Here is a 19,889-nt window from a genome sequence, read left to right on the forward strand (position 1 = left end):
AAGCGTACCTAGTTCCATTAGCTGTTCATCATATGATTTAATGTCTAAGAAAAATTAATTTACTAAATCTGGAGAGGGAAAGGCGCTGGGCTTACGGCTCCCTTAAAGAGACTCAATGCGTGTCACTTTGACTATTGCACATTGATTTTTATAGGCATCTACTTAAGATGCCAAGGGGGAGATGCTGAACCCCATGCTTAATTTCTGCAGAAGGTAAGGGAAATCCTTGAAAGAAATAAAATTGTCGTACGCTGTGGAAGAAATAGCTCTGGAATTATTAAAATTGGGGGGGTGGGGGTGGAAAGATCTAGGCAGGGCTCTTACTCGGAAAGGATTTGCATGTTACAAAGCCTTCTAAGTTGGCTTTTAGGCTGCCTCCTTAAAAATGTTAATTCTGAATCAGGTAGACAGCAGTCCTGGAAGCCTTCAGGAAGAACAGAAGTGAAATTAAATGGTTTGTGTGTGTGTGTGTGTGTGTGTGTGTGTGTTTTAAAGATGGTAGCTGCAGCGCCTGTTATGATAGATGGCAGTTTCTTTCAAACTCTGAGCTATCAAAGTGTTCAATCTCCCTCTTTTATTTCCTCCTCCGTCCCAGCCGACATGAAATCTCAAAGAATTTTCCTTCCCCACAGATGTGCAGAGATCAGCAGAGAAAGGCTATAATTAAAACGGAGCACCGAACAGATTTTTTTCCACACCATTAAAAACAACAGCAACAACAAAGTAACTTTGCCCCCCTGATGGCTTTCAGAAGTGTCAGATAAAAATGTTCAGACTCAACCTCAGGCAGCCAATTCCAGAAAGCAAGGCTATTAGCTCACCTCCTACAAGCTGGCATCAGCCCAATTTGCTGGAAGCCATGGAATTAACACTCCCAATGCACCTAGAAGAGGCCAGCTGGAAAAAAAAACCTGTGAGTAAATATTGGGAAACCTAGAGGGAAGAGGCATAAAACAATCCAATGAAGTTGGAATAGGTTGGCAGCTTGACAGAAAAGGGGACAACTACAGAAAAGTGGGTGGTGACAGAATAGGGTATTGTGGAACAAGGGGCTATTTGATTGGCATAGTCAACAGGACAGAAGAACCCGTAGTGTTCCAAATGCTGCTACTACTACTAGTAGTAGTAGCAGTACTACTACTACTACTACTACTAATAATAATAATAATAATAATAATAATAATAATATAATGGCTGACACTGAAGAAAGAGACAGAGACAGAAGGCCTGATTCTTGCAGCACAAGAGCAAGCCATCAGAACAAATGCAATTAAAACCAGAATAGAAAAAATCTGCTGATGACCCCAAATGCAGACTCTGCAAAGAAGTGGATGAAACCATCAATCACATACTGAGCTGTTGTAAGATAATCACTCAGACTGACTACAAACAACGTCACAACACAGTCGCTCAGATGGTCCACTGGAACTTGTGTCACAACTACCATCTGCCTGTAGCAAAGAACTGAAAAAGCCTGAAAAAGTGGTCGAAAGTGAGCATGCAAAACAACTGTGGGACTTCTGAATACAAACTGATAAAGTTTTGGAACACTGGATATCACGATTGTGGAGAAGAAAAAAGTGTGGATGATCGACATTGCCATACCTGGTGACAGCAGAATCGATGAGAAACAACTCGAAAAAATCACCAGATATCAGGACTTGAAAATCAAACTGCAGAGACTCTGGCATAAACCAGTGCAGGTGGTTCCAGTGGTACTCGGCACACTGGGTGCTGTGCCTAAAGACCCAGGCAAGCGCTTAAAAACAATTGGCGCTGACAAAATCACCATTGGTCAGCTGCAGAAGGCCACCTTACTGGGATCTGCTTGCATAATGTGCCGATACATCATGCAGTCCTAAATGCTTGGGAAGTGTTCGACTAGTGATTTGTGATACGAAACCCAGCATAGTTATCTCATTTGCTGTGTATACTGTTGTTCTTTGTGAATAATAATAACAACAACAACAACAACAACAACAACAACAACAACAACAACAACAACAACAATGCCATTACCGAGTTGTTAAAATCATTCACTGGAAACTGTGGCAAAAGTTTGGATTTGAGTATAGTAACAACTACTGGGAACATCAGGTTGAGAAGGTTCTGGAGAATGAAAAAGTCAAGATCGTGTGGGACTTCAAAATTCAGACTGACAGGCACTTGGCCCACAACACACCTGACATAACAATAGTTGAAAAGAAAAAGGTTTGGTTTATTGCCATTGCAATACCTGGTAATGCACAAATTGAAGACAAGCAGCAAGAAAAAAATTACAAAATATCAGGACTTACAAATTGAAGTTGAGTGATTTGCAAAAAAAATTTGTGTGTTATCCCAATTGTAATTGGAGCCCTTGGAGCAATACCTAAAGAGCTACCCCAGTATTTGGAAATTCTGAATTTATCAGACTTGAATACCCTGATTCTACAAAACCCCACCTTACTTGGAACAGCTTATATCCTCTGACGCTACCTTAACAGTTCCTAGGTCCTTGGTTACCAACCAGCCCCAAAGGCTGTGAATCTCACTAAAGATATTATAAATAATAATAATAATAATAATAATAATAATAATAATAATAATAATAATAATCATAATAATCATAATAATAATAATAATAGCAGCAGCAACAACAACAATAATAATAATAATACCAAGGCAAATAGGTAGGCGTGGAATTTTGCAAGTACATCAGATAGTTGAAGAAGAAAAATGGGCTTTGGAAGAATATCTGAAGGACAATGAAGAAGATGCACTGAAGTTAATATGCCAGGAAGGCTTGCTGACTACCAGAGAGACCAAACTGGCCTACAAGAAAGACCAAATGAAGAACAGAATGTAGGCATGGGAAGACAAAGCACTACAATGGCCATACATTAAAAAGAATAGCAGGAAAGCAGATAATAACAAGACCTGACAATGGCTAAGAGCAGGAAAGTTAAAGAAAGAGACCGAGGGATTAATTCTGGCTGCGCAAGACCAAGCTTTAAGGACAAATGTATACAAAGCCAGAATTGAGAAGACAGGAACAGACAGTCAATGCCACTCATGCAAAGAAGCTGAAGAAACAGTGGACCACCTGGTAAACTGCTGCAAGAAGATTGCACAAACTGACTATGAGCAGCAGCATGACAAAGTAGCAACAATGGTGTACTGGAAGATTGCAAGAAATATCATTTGCCTGTAAGCAAGAACTGGTGGGACCATAAAATAGAAAAAAATCATAGAAAATGAAAAAATTAAATTGCTCTTGAACTTCAGACAGACTGGCACCTGCTACATAATACCCCGGACTTAATAGTTGTCGATAAGAAAGACAAAAAAGTCTAGATAGTGGATGTGGCAGTGACTGGAGACAGCAGAAGATAGAACTGGAACTGGGAAAAAATAACAAAATACAAAGACCTGCAAATAGAAATAGAATGACTACGGCAAAGGCAAGCAGGGGTAGTACCAATAGTAATAGGTGCCTTGGATGCAGTCCCAAAACAACCGGAACACCACTTGAACACCAAAGGCATTGACAATTTTGCCATCAGTCAATTGCAGAAGGCAGCTTTACTTGGAACAGATTTCATCATGCAGCGATATCTGTAACACCATCAAACATCCAGGTTTGCCTATCCCAGGTCCTTAGTAAGGACTCGATAGGTAGACAAAAATGTCAAACCCAGTCAGAACATCTGGCTGCCTGTGTGATTAATAATAATAATAATAATAATAATAATAATAATAATAATAATAATAATAATAATAATAATAAAGACACGCAGGAAGAAAAAAATCACACAGAACCGGGACTTACAAATTGAAGTTGAGTGACTTTGGAAAAAGAAATCATGTGTTATCCCAATTGTAATTGGAGCCCTTGGAGCAATACCTAAAGGACTACCCCACTATTTGGAAATCCTAAATTTATCAGACTTGAATACCCTGATTCTACAAAAAACCACCCTACTTGGAACAGTTTATATCCTCTGACACTACAACAAGAACGACAACAAGAACAAGAATAAGAATAAATTCTGTTCCATCTTTCTGCTTGTGTTTGTGGGGTCCTTGGTGCTCTCTGAGCTTGCCTGTGTTCTTGCAGACATGTCATTACCCAGTTAGGTAACATCATCAGTGTAGAAGGGAGTGGGGTTTGGTCTCCGCTTATATGCAAGTGGCTTTCTCTGTCAATGTTGGTGGTTTGGTGGTTTAGCGGTTCCTTGATTAGCCTGTTTACTGAATCACCAAGAACACTTCTACCAACACTGACAGGGAAAGTCAATATATAAACAGAAAGCAAACCCCACACTCCCTTCTAGCATGGATCATGTTACCTAGTTGGGTAATGAAATGTTTGCAGGAAAACGAATAAGCTCAAAGACTACCAGGGACCTCACAAATGCGGAAGCAGTACACTCTGTCCCATATTTGAGTAGACCATATTGTCCTGATAGACCAGTCTCACTGGAGAAACACTTAATCTCCCTCTTGGTATAACCTACAAAGCAAAGGGAGTCTATGGCCTAGAGGTTAATGCATCTGCCTAATATGCAAGTGGCCTGGGTTTGAATCCCAGAACGGTAGAGAGCTTGAAATAGCTGTACCAGTCCCCTTTTATTTCTTTGTTGGTAAATTTTAATTTAACACAAAATAGTTTGTCACGGAAGCGACTGCCTGCAAAAGTCGAAGCAGTATGCTCCATCCCATATTTGGGTAGACCAGGTTGCCTTGATAGACCGGTCTCGCTGAAAAAAAACAACACTTAAACAAGCTCAGGGGGCACCAAGGACCCCCCCCTCCCAGTTCAACCCAGAGCTGCAAATATTATCTTCTATCGGCTGCATTTGTTCCAGAGTTCTTAACATTAATAATCACGGCTAGGAGTTCTCTTTCTGGTTTCATTCCTCCCTTAGAGGCGCCAGGCCTCACCTTGGGCCTCCATCTGGTGCCACACAAGCCCAATGTCTTGCATTTTGCAAACTCCACCTGTGGTAGAAGAGCTCCTTTCATGCTCTACCTCTTCTCAGGTGAGATTCTGGGAAAGACACACCGTTACCAAACTCTGAGCCAACTTTGCATTGTGAAAAGCTCAAAAGAGATTCATTTACCTTAGCAACTGTTTTCACTTGGCTGGTTTTCTAAACCCTGGGTAGACCGATGATGGGTTTTATTTTTCTCTTTCTATCACTGGAGGTCTTTACTTCTCCTTGTGTTTTGTTTTTTTTCTTGTTCCTTCCCGGTGAAACTGCTCTCCTTCAGCAGCAGAGAAGTATTTTGAGATGTTTGAGATCTTCAGATCTTCATGGATCTGCAGGAGAGAGAGAGAGCAGAGAAATCAGTTTGATTCCAAGATTGTGATCAGGCGTCTATCTGTAGTTATATATCACCCATCCAGCATTATTTACCTGAAGGAAATATTTGTTTGGAATTTTTAAAATTTTCTCCTTCTCTCCCTAAATAATCTGAATTTTATATGGGAAGTGTTAAAGAGTTTGCACCAATCCAACCAGCACACAAGTAAAGGATTCAGCAGGATTCATTTATAAAAGAAACTTCTTTATATACAACAATATAAAGCATGATGCATGTATACAATACCCATGCAGCAGAACTCAGAATCCAGAAGCAAAGAATCACATATGCACAATATATATATATATACTTTGACTTATGACAATTGAGCCCAAAATTCCTGTTGTTAAGTGAGACATTTGTTACATGAGCTTTGCCTCATTTTACAATCTTTCTCGCCTCAGTGGTTAAATGAATCACTGAAGTGGATAAGTTAGTAACCCGGTTGTTAAATGAATCTGGCGTTCCCCTTGACTATTGCTTGTCAGAAGGTCACAAAAGGGAATCACGAGATCTTGGGAAACAGCAACGGTCGTAAGTAGGAACCAGTTGCCAAGCATTTGAATTTTGATCACATAACCATGGGGATGCTGCAAAGGTTGTGTCTGTGAAAAACGGTCGTAAGTCACTTTTTTCAGTGCCATTATAGCTTTAAACAAACTGTTGAAAGTTGAGGATTAGCTGTAGTGGAAACCAACATGCCTTTTTTCCCCTCTTACTTTCCCTTTTTTTTTTTTTGTCAACGGAAGGTTGTCCTCTAAATTCAACATCTTCTGCTAATTGTGTTGTTGTAGGAGATGACCAGGCTGAGCCCGAGGGAGAGGTCAGACAAGTCCTATGTCACGAGTCCCTGCTTGCCTTGAATGCCTTTCTTATCTCCCGCTCGTTTCCCTTGACCGTTAGTTGGACGGATTCTCGTAGAGAGCTTAAGCTCACGATAAATGTTTAAACTCATTTGAACTGCCTGAATCTCCTGATTTCCCTGACCTGCTTGGCTGTTTTGTTCCTGGTGCTGCTGCTAATAATAATTCTATTCCATCTTTCTGCTTGAAGCCACCTGAATTATTTTGAGCTGGTCATTCTCTTTCAGCCCACCCCTCTTCCCAGGATGGTTGTTGCGGGAAAAATAGAAAGGACCACAATATACAATCATACACAACAAAAATGGGATACTGAGAAACAAAGAAAGAAAGAAGCAAAACATTTATATATAATTTTATTTGATCCCTGTGCTCTTAGTCTTTATGAAGTTTCAGAAGCTATAAGCAAAGGCAGACTGAGATTGCAAATGGAGCTGAAGACTGCATAATGCTTCTGTCGATAAAGTTCTTAATATGCATTTATGGCACTTCAGTCAAAAAAAAAAATGAATCTGAGTGGCTTAGATTCCCCTAATTGTCACCAGTAATGATGCAGATTGAATGAAACTGAGCAGAGCTCATGGGAATCACCGCATGCGTTCTGGGACCCAGAATGAATATTGGATAGAGTGAGTATGGTGTTGGACTAGGATTACCAGGTTCAAATCCACCTTTAGCTACGAAACTTTGTGAGGTGATTGTGGGCCAGCCCCCCCTCTCCTTCTCTCTCTCTCGCTTTCTCTTTCTTTCTCTCTCTCTCTCCAACTTATCTCTCAGATTTGCTCTTTGTGAGATCAAGCAATGGGAGATTCCCTAAGAAAAGCAGGAGAGAAATATTAGGATCTAGAGCAGGGGTCTCCAACCTTGGCAACTTTAAGCCTGGAGGACTTCAACTCCCAGAATCCCTCAGCCAGCCATGCTGGCTGGGGAATTCTGGGAGTTGAAGTCCTCCAGGCTTAAAGTTGCCACGGTTGGAGACCCCTGATCTAGAGCAGTGTTTTGGGCTGGGGAATTCTAGGAGCCGAAGTCCACACAACTTAAAAAGTTGTCCAAGTTGAATCTCCTGGGAGAAGGATGTTGTGGTGTTGTGGGGTGTTGTGTCCCTTGGTGCTCTCTAAGCTTGGTTGTTTTCTTGCAGACATTTCATTACAAAACTAGGTGACATGATCGGTGCTAGTAGAAAGCGGGATTTGCTTTCAATTTATAGTTAACTTCTGAATGGCTGCAATGGCTTTATCAAAGCCAGCTGAAGACATCTTAGTCAAGCAGACCCTCCTCCTGTCCCATATACAGAAGCTAAGCTGCATCTAATTTCAAGAGTTGGCAGTAAGAGAATATGTTGAAATGCACCTGATAGGGAACAAGGAAGCCCAGGGTAGAAAGCATATGACTGTTCTCCATTCGTTTCCTGCAACCTTTTTGTTTTTCCTGGCATCTACTGCTGAGGGGGTCCCTATATACCTAATGATAGGGGGCCCAGCCTGACCCAGGCTGCCCCTATTGTGGTGCACCAGGCTTGTGTAACAATTGGGGAAGACCTCAGCCCCAACTAACACTACACAGCCTTGAAGACACAAGCCAAGATGCTCCTTGCCTCTATCTCTTGGACGTAACAGACGGCTTGAAACCACGTGGCACCAAAACGAGCTTGTAATTTTTCCAGAATTACTCCTTCTGCTAATGAGATCTTTGCTTCCCTGTCTTCTCCGGATGCCAGGAACGTTCTTCCAAACTTCTCCCATTAGCTTTTTTTTTTTTTTAAGCTTTCTTTATTGCTTTTGGAAGGTGAGTTATTGCTGAGGTGATCATTTTCCTGGCTGTCCCCTCCCCCTGAAAAAGTCCCTGCCTGTAGCCTTTTATGGGGTCAAACAAAAGTACAGAAAGCTATAGAAACCTATTTTCCGAAGCACCAGAAGGCAAGGTAAGAAAGAATGGATGGAAACTAAAACCAGGTGAGAAGCAACCTGGAACTAAGGAGAAATTTCCTAAGGGTAGGAACAATTAAGCAGTGGAACAGCTTGCCTCCAGAAGTTTAAAAAAAACACTGGACAACTGTTTGTCCAGAATGGTATTGGATCTTCTGCTTGAGTCAGGGGTTGGACTAGAAGACCTCTAAGGTCCCTTCCAACTCTGTTATTCTGTTACAGAGCTTCACCGAAGGGCTGGAGGGGGAATCGTATAATGTTAAGAAATATTGTTTTTCCACACCCTTGTCCCACACCTCATTCTGCAGTAAAGAACTTGACACTGCAGCCTGAAGAATTTCTCGTTTGGAAGCATATTCTCTTTCATCAAATTGAATAGAACTGGGAAGGGAGGGGGAAACCCCCCCAAAAAAGATACGGGCATATTCTTCTGCACAATACTGGTATTAAATATATTCTCCCCAGTCCTTTGTCAATGTGTTGCCTACTTAAAAAAAAAAAAAAAAGGTGTTCCGGGAGAAAATACCCAGACAGGCTATTTTTTTCTGCTTGCCTTGATCTTCTCCCTTTTGTTCTGCCTTTAAGCTCCTCGTTTTCTCAAGTTCTCGGACTTCTGAAGAGCTGCCTGCATCAAAAAAGCATTTAAAACCCTCTTCTGGTGAACATTGTGTGTGTGTGTGTGTGTGTGTGTGTGTGTGTTATTGGCTACTGGAAAGTCTTATGTTTAAGCCTTGCTGAGATGAGGAACATCCAGGCACGAGTGTCTATTGCCAAGGATGGGGATCTGTTTGGCAGCTGAAAAGGACAGGGAGATGCCAATGGCCAAGCCTGTTGGAGCCACAGGTGCCAACTCCTTTTGGCACATGAAGGGGGCATGGATAGGAAGGCAGATGTGATGGAGCGGAGTGTGCAGGGAACAATGGGGGAATTCTGCTGTTGCCTGGGCCTGTGAATTCATCAGCTATCGTGCGGCATATTTGCAAAAAAAAAGAAAAAGAAAACCAGCATGAAAGCACACACAATTTTCCTTTTGTGTCCTTCAGACCTGGCGAGTGGGTGTTCTGACCTAAATCCTTTTCCAATAAAACAAACACGAACCAAAGGGAACAGAAAACTTTTAATGATTCTTATAAATCCCCAGTTAAAAGGCTGCTGAAACCTAATTAACTTTGACAAGCACAAGCCTCGCTAAAACTGGGCAAGAATCACAGGTAAGGAATGTTTCACAACACAAGAGTCTTCAAATATCAACTGTAATGTCCACGAGACTGATTTTCAAAACGTCTTTGCTTCCTGCAAAGAACATTCGCTTCACAGCTGGCTTTTATCTTCTTGAACGAGGGGCCATTACCTTGCAGCCTTACTCCCAAGTTGCCCATGCTGCTGCAGCTGCTCTTTCCTACGAGCAACCCTGTGCGCACGCGCACTTAGCACAGGCTCCTCAGGAACCTCCTCATCGCTGCTGCCAGCCCCCACAATCTCTGAAGGCAGCAGTCCACTCCCTAATGGTCCTGGCCCCTCAGCTGAGTCCTCGCTCTCCTCAGCCATCCGCACCTGCTGCCGGCTAACCACAACAGTGGGTGAAGGGTGTGTGTACATGCACATCCACGGGAGATTTTACAGGTAGTCCTTGACTTAAAACAGTTCACTTAGTGATGGTTCAAAGGTTGTAACGTCACTGCAAACAAGTGACCGATGACCCTTTTCCCCCACTTATGAACCCCCCCCCCGGTCGTGTGATATACATGCAGATCAGAGGTGGTATTCAGCAGGTTCTGACCCATTCAGGAGCACCGGTAGCAGAAATTTTGAGTAGTTCAGAGAACCGGCAAATCCCACCTCTGACTGGCCCCACCCCCATCTATTCTCTGCCTCCCATTGAGTCCCAGTTGATCGCTGGGTCTTCTTTTGTTGCCCTGCACAAGAGAACGGAGCTGGAAAGCAGGTTAGTGGGGTGGGGAGGGAATGGGGATTCCCTCCCCACCCTGCCACCCCTGCCATGCCGACCAAGCCACACCACGTCCACAGAACCGGTAGTAAATTTTTTTGAATCCCACCACTGATGCAGATGCTTGGCAACCGGTTCATAGTTATGACGGGGGCAGTGTTCCCGGGGTTACGGGACCCCCTTTTGCGACCTCCCGACATGGAAAGTCGACGGGGGAAGCCAGATTCGCTGAACCAACCACTGTGTTACTAATTTAACAACTGCAGGGATTCCCTAAACCAGGCTTGTCCAACCGTGGCCCATGGGCCGCATGCGGCCCAGGTCGCCTCGTAATGCGGCCCAACGCCCACCCCAACCTTCATGAAAGATCCAGCGAGGAGGAGGAGGAGAGGCAGGCGCGAGGCGGGCGAGGCGAGCAACAGAAAAGGCGGGCAGCCGCAGCCCAAAAGTCCTGCCCCGCCACCTCCTGCTGTTGCCGCCGCCGCCGCCGCTGCTTCCGCTGCCGCCGCTGCTGCTTCTGCCCCCGCCACCGCTGCCACCGCTGCTGCATTTGCAGGAGGAGAGGTAGGCGTGAGGCGGGCGAGCTTTCTTCCCCCTCCCCCCACCCCGCAAAATTTGGCTGGAAAATTATAAAATAAAAATAAATAATTTTTAATAAATAATTAATAATAAATAATAAATAATAATTTAATTTAATTTAATTTAATTTATTATTTAATTTAATTTATTATTTAATTTAATTTATTATTTAATTTAATTATGTGCGCCCAAACTAAATTTTCATCTTCTAATGTGGCCCAGGAAGGTGAAAGGTTGGACACCCCTGCCCTAAACCAACGTGTCAAGGGACGTCGTACAATGGGGCAAAAATTCACTGAACAAGTACAGCTCCAAATGAACAACCAACTGACCAAACAAGACATTTATAAGCTAAGGAGAACAGGACAAGTACAGCCTAACTCATGTTATTACCTAGTCTGGTAACAAAATGCTCAGAAACTAAATTGACGCAAACTTGGGAGAGCAAACTACTGCCAAAACCTAAAACCCGAGCGACAAGTATTTTCCATTATGTCACTTAACAAACGTCTCACTCAGCAACAGAAATTTGGGGCTCCGCTGTGATCATAAGTCGAACACTACCTATTACAGCACTTTCACATTTTTCCATTTCCGCAACCCTTTGAGACAAAAGGCATTCGGCAAATGTTCCTTGAGAATGTTTGCAATCTTTCTGCACCGAAGATCATCTCCCTCTGAAAGTTCACTTGTTTATGCCGTGTTTCCCAATTAGCCCAAATGCAACTCCCGAGATAGATAGAAAAATTATCCATCTATCAGTCATAATGGGGAAAGAAAAATGGGTGTATTTAGCCAACGAGCACTCATTAAGTTTAAGATTTCCCATCACACATAAAGACACATTCACTGCCTTATATAATAAGGAACTATTACAGGGGAGGGAAAAACCATGTGCATTTATCTAAGACGTATTTCACACCAAGAAATGAGTTTTCACCCATTTGGGGAAGAAAGTGGAGGAGGGAGGAGGAGGAGGAGGGAGGAGGAGGAGGAGGAGGAGAAAGAGGAGAAGAAGAAGAGAAGGTGGTGGTGGAGGAAAGAGGACGAGGAGATGAGGAGGACGAAGAGGAGGAAGAAGAGAGGAAGATGAGGAGAAGGAGAAGGAGAAGGAAAGAGGAGAAGGAGGAGGAGGAGGAGGAGGAAAGAAGAGGAGGAGGAGAAGAGGAGAAGGAGGAAGAGGAGAAGGAGAAGGAGAAGGAAAGAGGAGGAAGAGGAGGAAAAGAGGAGGAGGAGGAAGAAGAAGAGGAGAAGGAGAAGATGAGAAGGAGAAGGAAAGAGGAGGAGGAGGAGGAGGAGGAGGAGGAGGAGGAGGAGGAGGAGAAGGAGAAGGAGAAGGAGAAGGAGAAGAAGAAGAAGAGAAGAAGAAGAAGAAGAAGAAGAAGAAGAAGAAGAAGAAGAAGAAGAAGAAGAAGAAGAAGAAGAAGAAGAAGAAGAAGAAGAAGAAGAAGAAGAAGAAGAAGAAGAAGAAACAGTCGCCACCGCCTTGGGTTATAGTTTTAAATTCTTCCCCCAGCAGTAAAACCGTCAATTGGGAATTTTACCTCTACTTACAGGGGATGTTGTTGAGTAAGGATCTCACACCCCCTTGACATTGGCGTTCTACTTTTAAGCTCTTCACGTCGCCTTCTCCTCCCCGGGAATCCAAGTTTACAGCCAGTGGTAAATTCTTTCCCAGCTGCACATCAAACGGAGTGGCACATTTGTAGCTGGAGGGAGTGTCAATGGGAACAACTTTTGTTGCCTGTGTCGGCCAGATCCCACCCTTCCAGGCTGGATGCAAATTAGCCCAGCCAGGAAAGCAGAGGAAACCAGGTCTGCACTGTTCAGATTACAGAGGGAGGGTGGGAAGCTTCAGATAGTGACGTTCCCTCAAGGGCCAAAGGACAGGTGACGCAGGAAGATTGCAATTAAGCAATACCATTTATTATTATAACAAAGCCGGAAGGAAATCTTTAATTCAGAAGAGAAAGGGGGAAGGGGTGGATAAACTCTTTTGGCCTGTTGGCAGAACCAAAATCAGCCCTCTCCAAATATGAGGGTAAAAAGCACACAGATCTATCATTCTAGTAAGCTAACAATAGCATTGGATGGGAGGGAGGGGAGGGAGGAGAGAGAGAGAAAGTGAGAGAGGGAGGGGGGACAGAGAGAGAGAGAGAAGGAGGGAGGGAGGGAAGGAGACGGAAGCATAAAGAGAGGAGAGAGGAGGGATGGAGAGAGAAAGAGAGAGGGAGGGAGAGAGAGAGAGAAGAAGGAGGGAGGGAGGGAAGGAGACGGAAACATAGAGAGAGGAGAGAGGAGGGGTGGAGAGAGAAAGAGAGAGGGAGGGAGAGAGGGAGAGAAGGAGGGAGGGAGGGAAGGAGACGGAAGCAGAGAGAGAGGAGAGAGAGAGGAGGGTGAAGAGAAAAGAGGGAGGGAGGAGAGAGAGAGAGAAGAAGGAGGGAGGGAGGGAAGGAGACAGAAGGAGAGAGAGAGGAGAGAGGGGTGGAGAGAGAAAGAGAGAGGGAGGGAGGGAGGGAAGGAGACAGAAGCAGAGAGAGAGGAGAGAGAGAGGAGGGGTGGAGAGAGAGAGAGAGGGAGGAGAGAGAGAGAGAGAGAAGGAGGGAGGGAGGGAAGGAGACGGAAGCAGAGAGAGAGAGAGAGAGAGAGGAGGGGTGGAGAGAGAAAAGAGAGAGGGAGGGAGGGAGGGAGGGAGGGAAGGAGACAGAAGCAGAGAGAGAGGAGAGAGAGGAGGGGTGGAGAGAGAAAGAGAGAGGGAGGGAGAGAGAGAGAGAGAGAAGGAGGGAGGGAGGGAGGGAAGGAGACGGAAGCAGAGAGAGAGAGAGAGAGAGGAGGGGTGAAAGAGAGAAAGAGGGAGGGAGGGAGAGAGAGAGAAGAAGGAGGGAGGGAGGGAAGGAGACAGAAGCAGAGAGAGAGGAGAGAGAGGAGGGGTGAGAGAGAAAGAGAGAGGGAGGGAGAGAGAGAGAGAGAGAAGGAGGGAGGGAGGGAAGGAGACAGAAGCAGAGAGAGAGGAGAGAGAGAGGAGGGGTGGAGAGAGTATGGGGAGGGGGACAGAGGGAGGGAGAAGGAGAAGGAGAGGGAGAGGGAGAGGGAGAGGGAGAGGGAGAGAGAGAGAGAGAGAGAGAGAGATATTTAAATCTAGGAACAGACACAAAAGGGACCCAGCAGTGACCTTCCCAACAATATGGATCTATTTAAAGCTGATTAAAAGTTCTCGTACAAGTGAAGTTTAAAAGAAAAGCAAACTCCAAAGCTAGCAGGAAAAAGTCTGCTGATAAGTTGATTATGCCATGTAGGATTCTGTGTGACTCAGACCTGAATCCTGGCCTCTGACCACATTGGGGCCCACAACTGCAATGCACCACCTGATCTGATTTCATTTTTATTACCATTCTTACAACAATCATAAAGCAAGTCCCTTCTTTTTTCAATTTTTTTTTATTACATTCCTGTCTTTTTCCATTTGATGACCTGTTATCTGGATGCAAATAACTTGTGCAATACAATTAGTGTTTACAGTCATATTCATTGCACAGTATTATTCTCTAATCTTATTTTGTTATCTTTCTTTGTAGCTTATTAATTTCTATTGAAAGATATCTACTAACCTTCGACATTCTTAATTAATCCATTAACTATATCTATCATATTTTTTCTCTAATCATTGATAAAATAATCCCCATACTTTATAATATTCAGTTTGCTCTCTTTCTTTGATTGCAAGTGTTAACCTATTCGTTTCTGCACATTCTAATATTTTCCTAATCACATTTTCTTCAGTATGGGTCTGTTCTCTTTTCCAATTTTGAGCAAACACAATTCTCGCTTCAGTTATCATATGAATAACTAGATGATAGGAAAGGATGGTAGGATAGGATGATAGGATGTGGTGCAGTAGGGTGGGATGGAATGGAATGGAATGATAGGATAGGATAGGATTAGGTGGGATGGGATGGAATAGCATAGGATAGGATAGGATAGGATACGATAGGACAGGACAGGACAGGACAGGACAGGACAGGACAGGATAGGATAGGAGAAAGGGACTTTGGAAGTCTTCTGGTTCAACTAGTTTAGTTTCTGAGCATTTTGTTAGCAGACTAGGTAATATCATGAGCAGGCTGTACTTGTCCTGTTCTCTTTAGCTTATAAATGTCTTGTTTGGTCAGTTGGTTGTATGATGGGTTGTTTGTTTGGAGCTGTACTTGTTCAGTGATTTTTTGCCCCATTGTACGACGTTCCTTGCCACCTTGGTTTAGGGAATCCCTGCAGTCGTTAAATTAGTAACACGGTGGTTGGTTCAGTGAATCTGGCTTCCCCCATCATCTTAACCTATCCTATCACCTATCCTATCCTACCATATCATCCTATCCTAATCCTATCCTATCATTCTATCACCCCATCCCATCATCTATCCTATCCTACCATTCTATCCTAATCCTATCCTATCCTATCCTATCATCCTATCCTATCCTATCATTCTATCACCCCATCCCATCATCTATCCTATCCTACCATTCTATCCTAATCCTATCCTATCCTATCCTATCATCCTATCCTATCCTACCATTCTATCCTAATCCTATCCTATCCTATCATCCTATCCTATCCTATCATTCTATCACCTAATCCATCCTATCTATCATCTATCCTATCTATCATATATCCTATCCCATCATCTATCCCTATCCTATCCTATCCTATCTATCCTATATCCTATCCTATCATCTCATCATCCTATCCAATCTAATGATCTGATTTGCTGATTCATTGACCTCAGTGAGTTTTTTGTTTTTTTTTAAAGAAGCTTAAAGGCTGGCAATGGTGTGTAACTGGATGGATCTGTTGAAATTTATCACAGGTTAGTGAAACGAGGTGGAGGCAACGTATGCAGTGAACCTGTGAAAGGGAGCCCTGTTACCCTCAAGCATTTTTCTCCTCCGGAAGCAGGGAAAGAACCAGCTGCAAACCATCAAGCTCTGCCGGAATGTTTCTGGCTCCAAGATCCTGGGCAGCATTAAACCAGGTCAGGGACCTCTTTGGCGTTCACAAGTTGAGGTTGGAATTAGCAGCAGTTTGTTTATATGGGGCACAGCTGTTTTCAAGTATATTTAAGCTCCCAGAGAGAAATGCTAGTTTATTTCTTTTTATTTTATTTTACAAAAGGCAGCCCAACTCAGAGACCCCCAATCTTCCGGGCACCAGGGACCAAGGACAGGTGGTGGTTTTGCATGCTAGTTGCATCCTTGTTTGTGTGGCCCAGTTACTGGCATGCCGTGGGCTCAGGGGTGGGATTCAAATTTTTTAACAACTGGTTCTGTGGGTGTGGCTTAGGTGGTAGGCGTGGCTTGGTGGTCATGTGACTGGGTGGACATGGCTTGGTGGTCATGTTATTGGCTGGGCATGGCCAACTCAATATCACTCACATCGAGGCACGCATCTCCTCGCCTGGCCTCTCATGATTGTGGGGATGCTGCAACAGTCGTAAGTGTGCAAAACTGGTCATAAGTCACTTTTTTCAGTGCCATTGTAACTTTGAATGGTCACTCCACACAAGCAAAGTACCAGCAAAGGAGGGGGAAAAAAACTCCAGAGAAGTTGCTGAGACAGGAAGTCTAGTCCTGCCAAGAATGTAATAAGGGTTAACGGAGAGGCAGTTTCTGTAAGCAACACCAGAATGTTTCCTTCCTGCTTTCCTTACAGGATTAGGCCAGTAATTTCTTCTAACAACCGGTTCTCAGAACTGCTTAGAATGTTAACAACCGGTTCTAGTGAATAGGTGCGAACTGGTAGAATCCCATCCCTGCGTGGGCTGGTTTATGGACCAGGGGTTGAGGACCCCTGACTCAGGTCATTCAGCTTAAGTGCAAGGCCCTTTTGTAGTTTGTCAAAGGCAAGAGGCCCAGAAGTGGTATTCAGCAGGTTCTAACCAGTTCTGGAGAACCGGTAGCGGAAATTTTGAGTAGTTTGGAGAACCAGCAAATCCCACCTCTGGCTGGCTCCGCCCCCATCTATTCCCTGCCTCCTCAGTCCCAGTTGATTGGCTGGATCTTATTTTGTTACCCTGCACAGGAGAACAGAGCTGGAAAGCAGGTTAGTGGGGTGGGGAGGGAATGGGGATTTTGCAGTAACCTTTCCCTGCCATACCCACCAAGCCACACCCACAGAACTGGTAGTAAAAAAAATTGAATCCCACCGCCTTATTTGTAAATCATGTTGTCAGTTAGGGAAGACTCCTTTATTGCTAAACCTGTGTTTTTCCGGATGGTTTAAAGCAAAAGTGGCTTGCTTTCTTTTCTCTTAACTCAGGTGCCTTTGCTTGCCCCGAAGGCTGAATAATAATAATAACAACAACAACAACAACAACATTGCAATACCTGGTGATGCACAAATTGAAGACAAGCAGCAAGAAAAAAACACAAAGTACCGGGACTTACAAATGGAAGTTGAGCTACTTTGGAAAAAGAAATCTTGTGTTATCCCAATTGTGATTGGAGCCCTTGGAACAATGCCTAAAGGGCTGCCTCGCTATTTGGAAATTCTGAATTTATCAGACCTGAATATCCTGATTCTACAAAAAAAAAACCACCCTACTTGGAACAGCTTATATCCTCCGATGCTACCTGAACAGATCCTAGGTCCTTGGTTAGGACTCGAGCTGTTGAGCTACCAACCAGCCCCAAAGGCTGTGAATCTCACCAAAGATTAACCACCACCACAATAAACCACAACCACGTTTGACTGGTGATTTGTGATACAAAGCCCAGCATAGTTATCTTGTTTGCTGTGTACACTGTTGTATTTTGTGTATATAATAATAATAATGATGATGATGACAGTTTTATCCCATGAGAAATCAAAGGGTGAATTATTCCATACGCTTCGCTGGGAGAAATGTGCACATCCACTTCTAGGTAAATAGGATACGATTGTTAAGTTTAAAAGTGAGCGACCCTTCACTCCTTTGCAACCATTGCAGCCCAGATAAGTCCTTGACTTACACCTGCAGTTGAGCCCAAAATTTCTGTTGCTAAGGGAAACATTTGTCAAGGGAGTTTGTCCCATTTTATGACCTTTCTTGCTGCAGCGGTTAAAGTGAATCACCGCAGTTGTTAATAACACAGTTCTTAAGTGAATCTGGCTTCCTCAATTGACTTTGCTTGTCAGAAGGTCGCAAAAGGGGATCACGTGACTGTGGGACCCCGCAACCGTCATAAATCTGAGTCAGTTGCCAAGTGTCTGAATGTTGATCATAAGACCATGGGGATGCTACTAGGGTCCTAAGTGTGAGAACTGGTCATAAGTCACTTCTTTCAGTGCTGTTGTAACTTTGAACTGCCATGAAACGAACTGTTGTAAGTTGGGGATTACCTGTCTGTGTCATAATCTTTCCCTATCCAAGGTTACCCTTTTATCAAGTTTCTGGTAGGTATTTTTTTCTTCTTCCTCTTTTATTGTGGGTGGGTGGACCTTGTCAACTTTAAGACTTGTGGACTTCAGCCCCTGAAGGGGAAGGAGGGAGGATGAAAAGAAGGAAGAAAGGAAGGAAGGAAGGAAGGAAGGAAGGGGAGAAAGAAAGAGAGAAAGAGAAAAAGAGAAAAAGAGAAAAGGAGAAAGAGAAAGAAAGAGAAAAAGAGAAATAAATAGGAAAGAAAGAGAGAAAGAGAAAAAGAAAGAGAGAAAAGAGAAAGAGAAAAAATAAAAAGAAAGAAAGAAAGAGAGAGAGAGAAAGAGAAAAGAGAAAAGAGAAAAGAGAAAGAGAAATAAAAAGAAAGAGAAAGAAAGAGAGAAAGAGAAAGAAAAGAGTAAAGGAAGGAAAGAATGCTAAATAAAAGACATCTCTTTATTTTGACAAAAGTTAATGGTTTCTCTTTATGGTTGAAGAGTTGAATTGTGGCTGAAATGCTACTCCTCCAAGGCACACCTAACTAATAAATAATCTCTCTTAAAAAAAAAAAAGAGTTAATAATTGACATTACAATATAAACTCCCCAGTTTTGTGTGTAAATGCTAGAAGGCTGGTAACCACAACTTGAATTTACTATTCGATCTTGCTCAAAACTAGAGAGGTTGTCAGTTTGATGTAGGTCAAAAGCAGACCTGCCCTTTGTATTTTATTGCCTATTAAAATGAAAGCACCCAAGTCCCGGAAAGCAAATGATTAGCACAAAACCAAAGTCTTCAATCACTTTTTAATAACCAGTAGCTTTGGTGTGGTATCTTTGCATAGTTGTGTTTATTGTGTGTTATCTGCTCTGATGTCTTGGACATTTATTTCTGTGGTTGAACACACGGAAGAAGCCGTGAGACTCCAGAGGACTTTATACAGCTTAGATTAACAAAAAAGAAAAAGAAAGAAAGAAAGAAAGAAAGAAAGAAAGAAAGAAAGAAAGAAAGAAAGAAAGAAAGAAAGAAAGAAAGAAAGAAAGAAAGAAAGACATAAGTACCAGAAGCAAACTGTTTTACCAACTGTGAGAAGTTTTATGTTAAAATACCTTTTATTCTTTATACTGTCTCCATCTTCCCTTAAACATTAACAGAATCCACAATGGAGTGAGAATGGAAAGAGACAAAGATAGATAGATAGATAGATAGATAGATAGATAGATAGATAGATAGATAGATAGATAGATAGATAGATAGATGACAAAAAGATAGACAGAGAGGAAAGACAGAAAAAATATATAAAGACAGACAGATGAAAGAGATAGACAGACAGACAGATAGATAGATAAAAGGGAGACAATAAAATAGAGAGGAAAGAGACAGATGGAGAGATGAATGAGAGAGACAAAAAGAAAGGAAAGAGAGAGGAAAAAATAGGGAGAGATGAAAGACAGAGTCAGAAAGAGAGAAAGAGGGAGAGAGATGGAGATGAGGTTAAACATTTGTTAGTGAGGCTGACATGTTCTGTCCACAAACTACAGTACTTCCCAACTTGGTTTACCAGAAGCTTAAGCCAGTATAATAACTCTTTTTTGTGTATTATTGCTAAATATGCCATGGTAGGAATAATAATCAGTTGAACATCTACTCTACAGTCTCAATCTCGCTAGTTTTCAATGCCTGGTACACTAATTTGTAATATATTATCACCCAGAAGTTTTCTGCTGAACAAGAATAATGCTTCATTTTCTAAATTCCTGGATCCGATGTGATTTCAAGAGCATTACTTCATCCATTTGTTACTTATTTATTAAACTTATATAGCTGCCCGTATCACGTTAT

General features: G+C 42.9%; 1 protein-coding gene across 5 annotated transcripts in view; it reads right to left on the reverse strand.

Annotated features, from left to right (window-relative positions):
• The window catches only part of ST3GAL1 (ST3 beta-galactoside alpha-2,3-sialyltransferase 1), a 112,392-nt gene that overhangs the window by 54,920 nt on the left and 37,583 nt on the right, over positions 1–19,889 (reverse strand). For 3 of the 5 annotated variants that reach the window (XM_026678524.2, XM_087962217.1, XM_026678528.2), the window contains exon 2: positions 5,106–5,305. The gene's annotated coding sequence lies outside the window, so the exon portion shown is untranslated. Of the gene's footprint in view, positions 1–5,105; positions 5,306–12,205; positions 12,481–19,889 lie in introns of those variants that run through there. The other 2 variants (XM_026678526.2, XM_026678525.2) reach the window with 2 other exon arrangements.

Source organism: Notechis scutatus, chromosome 3, assembly GCF_049901735.1.
Source record: "Notechis scutatus isolate UNSWTSFEM ecotype Mainland chromosome 3, rNotScu1.2, whole genome shotgun sequence".
Classification (NCBI taxonomy): Eukaryota; Metazoa; Chordata; class Lepidosauria; order Squamata; family Elapidae; genus Notechis; species Notechis scutatus.